We start from the raw sequence: 4360 nt of genomic DNA, 5'->3' as shown, positions 1-4360 counted from the left end.
GTGTGTGTGTGCGTGTGTGTGTGTGTGTGTTTTCACAGTTGCGCAGTCCCAGAGAGAGTGTGTGAAGATGGAATTGGAGCTGATGAACAAGATGCAGCAAATGCAGATACTGACGAACCGTGAGAACACACACACACACACACACACACACAAAGTGAGAATTTAATAATGCAGTCACCCACAATGTTTTTCAGACCTCAGACAAAACCCCAGACCAAAGCGCTATTGAGAATATACGTGTGCATCTGTTACGCAAGCGAGTTCGAATTTTTGCTATGAACAGAAACATCCTTCAAGAAATAAGCAGTACTGCATAATGAATATAAAAAGTCAACGCATTCTTGTTAAAATCGCAGGGGTTTTTTTTGTGTGTGTGTAAAACAAGATAACTCATGCCGGTTCTTTTCTCACCATTAAAGATAAGAAAGCAACCAAGAAAAGTCAAGTGAAAAGAGCAAACAAACAAATAAATAAATAGAATTTGTTAAAGGGGGAAATATATTTTCAGAAATCCAATGCCCTAGTTGCATATGATTGCACACCTCTTAACGAATACATTAATCCCTTTATTTCCCTTCAATACATGCTCCATATCTATACGATTGTCAGAGGATCTTGTGCACATGACTCGACACTAGTCATACCACAGGTTTCTGATAACTGGGACAGTCCAAAAAAAGTTAAACTACTTCTTCTGAAGTTTCTATGTTCGAGCTTTGAGCCAAAATAAAGTAGATCCATGATTTCAGCTAAAGAGAAGCAGCTCCATAGCATCCTTAGCATGATGTACTCACCACCACGCTTCACTGTGGGTTTGATATGCTGGGGGTGATGAGTCTTGTTTTTAAAATACCTTTTAAAAGGTTTAACTTCTCTCTCATCAGACCAGACCTCATTTTGTGGCATGATGTTGTCAGTAGCTTACTTTGAAATCTCACCAACAAGAAATTTAGCCACTAATACAGAACTAAGTGAATGAATCAGCAACTGTCAATATTCCCTACTGTCAAAACTGTAATATTATTATAGCAGACAGATATTCCCACAGCTCTTTTATTGCTCCTGAAGGACTCTTGGCAGCCTCCCTGATACGTTTTCTTCGTATTCTACTTTCCACTATTTGTCTTTCCACATGTCAGATCAAATGAAAGAGCTGACACGATTTATCTTGGTTTAAGTCTTGTTTTGATATATATCACAAAACCCCAGAGTTTGCTATCCACTGTACCTACACAAATACAGTCACACTGACAGAGTTTATTGTTTATAGGACCACGGTGGATGAGCTCCCAGAGCGCTCTCAAATCCAGCAAGAGGCGCTCGCTATGACTCCGACTAGCACTCGCTCTGTGACGGAGAAGTCGTTCAGTTACTGATCTTCTGCCTTTTAGAGCTGCTGCCTCAATGTTACTGCCTCAGATATACTGAATGTGTGTTTGGAGCTCTGTGACTGTGATTCAAAGTCTTTGATATACTATTTAGGTCAGGGTTCCTCAAATCTTGCCCTGGAGGGCCAATGCACTGCAGAGTTTAGCTCCAATCCTGATCACACTCCTGTATTTTCTAATGATCCTGAAGACATTGATTAGCATGCACAGATGTGTTTGATTAAGGTTAGAGCTAAGCTCTGGAGGAAAGTGAGCCAGATTTGAGGATCCCTGCTTTAGGTAGTCTGGTTTGGAAAAATGGTTTGGAACATCTGGTTTGGCAGATGTTGGTAGGTTGGTTGGTCCGAAAGAGGTCTTCAGGTTTGGTGCTAAAACAAAATTGTAGGTGGAGCTACACATGATTCCCTTTATATCAAACTACAGCCCCAGTTCCAGCTGAAGAGAAGCAGCTCCAGAGCAGGATGCTGCCACCACCATGCTTCACTGTGGGTTTGATGAACTTTGAATGATCTTGCTTCTGCACAAGAAATTTTTTGGAAAGTCCTACCTTGATCCTCATCAGACCAGAACACGTTTTTTGTCCCATGTTTTGGGAAAATTCCAGATGTTGGTAGGATTGAATTCTAGAAAATGATGAAAGTAGAAGCATTTTACTTTGACATTTCTACTTTAAGAAGGCAAGAAATTTCATCAACAGAACAGAACTAACTGAATAAATCAGTAATTGTCAACATTTCCTCTTATAATGTTTTGAAAATTTGTTAATTTTTTTCCCCCTATAGATTACTTAATGAATCCAGTGGTAGGTTGAAGGGTCTTTCTTGGAATTTGAGCGAATGCATTTGTCTCCTTTTTCAATTTCTTTTTTGTTTTTAAACGCTAGAATGTTATTGGGATTGAAATACTGTATATAAAAATACGACAGCTGAAGTTTTTTAAAACACATGGAATAAAAAGAACTCTATATTACACCGTGTGAAGCGTCTTCCCCTCCTGCTACACATATAGCTCATTGTCATGAATATGCTTATTTGTCACACCTGTAAATAGTCAATGAATATGTATTAACTTTGTTTACCAGTCTAAATGTATGTATATTTTTTTCCAATAAGGATGTGCGATTTTCTTTTTACTTTTACAAGCAACTTGTAAATTTCCCATTGGGATGAATAAAGTATCTGTCTGTCTGTCTATCTATCTATCTATCTATCTATCTATCTATCTATCTATCTATCTATCTATCTATCTATCTATCTATCTATCTATCTATCTATCTATCTATCTATCATTTAAATAGATATATTTCACGAAAATAAAATCCTCCTGGCTGAAGGTCCTCATAACCCTGGTTCAGAAGATATTAAAAAACAGTTGAAAATGTTTTAGAATAAAATAATGAATAATTATAAAAAAAATAATAAAAAATAATTCTTATTTAAAAATAAAAACAGAGTGTTAGACTTTTGATTGGTTGTGTGTGTGTGTGTGTGTGTAAAGTCTGTCCTTTTATGTACCAGATTAAATAATAAACCTATGTTATGGATAACACTGATATGATCGAAAAAGATTACCAGATCGCTGTATTTGTTTGATTTTCCAGAACCGCAAAAAATAATTCTAATTTTCCATCATGTGGTAGGATGGAGGAGGAGGAGGGATGAGGAATATCACACACAATTCCTCAGAGCACAGCCGGGTTCACTTGTTTTTAACAAATCTGTTAATTCATAAAGGAATCAAAAAATTTAACACTTATATTCAGTTGATAATTATAGCTGGGGTGTGAAGTTGCACTGATATGCATATGTGCATGTTTCATATAGATTCATATTCATTAAAAAAGAGACCTTAAAGTGAACTTAAAAGGCACTTTGCACTTAAAAATGGGATTTTTTTTTTTGCATTCATGTTTGAAGATACTTTACAGATTTAATCAAAGTGAAATATTTCTTGTAAATCATTAGAATATCATATTTGTGGGAATGATAGTTAACCACATTGTGTCTATTTGCTAATAAAATAAATCACAGAGAAAAATGCAGCCATGTTCAGTATGGAAATATTATTTTAACAAAAGAGAGAGAGAGAGAGAGAGAGAGAGAGAGAGAGTGAGAGACTAACATGGGTTTTTAATTGGTTTGCATTAATTCCCTGTCAAAAGATTGGTTTCATTTTAAGGCTAAATGACACTGTAATCATAGTGAACCTGTTAAACATTTGTCACTTGTAATGTATTTAATGTAATGTAATTAAAAAAGACTATAAACTACACTCTCTGGGCGTTTTATTAAGAACACTGTACGAGCATGGATTCCACCAGATGCCGGAAAACACTCCTTCGAGACTGCTGACATGATTGCATCATGCAGTTTGTGCAGATTTTTATTGCTTGAGATGCACTTTCATGCTGCGACTCTGCCTTTCTACCACATCCCAAAGATTCAGAGGTTTCCTGGATTCAGATCCGGTGACACTGGAGACCAGTGAATCCAGTTTGAAATGATCTCTGCTCAAAATCAGCATGATGGAAGTAGCCTGTAGAAGATTGTGGCTATGAAGGGATGCAGATGATCAGCTGGTCACTCAAAAGAGTGCTGAGAAAACATTCCCCACTCCATTACACCACCTCTACCAGCATGGAGCCAGCCATGATGTTGGTGCCAAATTCAGATTCATCACACCAGTCTTCACCTCTCTAGCTTTTGGTGACCCTCTACAGCCTCATCATCCTGTTCATGGTTTTCCAGGAACTTCCTCGGAACATTCTGAGATACTCAGACTAGAGTGATCTGAGTTACTGTAGCTCAATCTGTCAGCTCAGGGAGTCTGGACATTCTCCACTGACCTCTCTCATCAACAAAGCTGCAGAATTTCTGCGTGCTGGACGTTTTTTTCCCCCCTGTATTGCTCCATTCTGAGGAAACTCCAGAGACTGTTGTTGTGTGAAAATTCCAGGAGATCAGCATTTACAG

The sequence above is a fragment of the Hemibagrus wyckioides genome, linkage group LG29, assembly GCF_019097595.1.
Source record: "Hemibagrus wyckioides isolate EC202008001 linkage group LG29, SWU_Hwy_1.0, whole genome shotgun sequence".
NCBI classification, from domain to species: Eukaryota; Metazoa; Chordata; class Actinopteri; order Siluriformes; family Bagridae; genus Hemibagrus; species Hemibagrus wyckioides.
Note: the sequence above shows the minus strand (reverse complement) of the source record.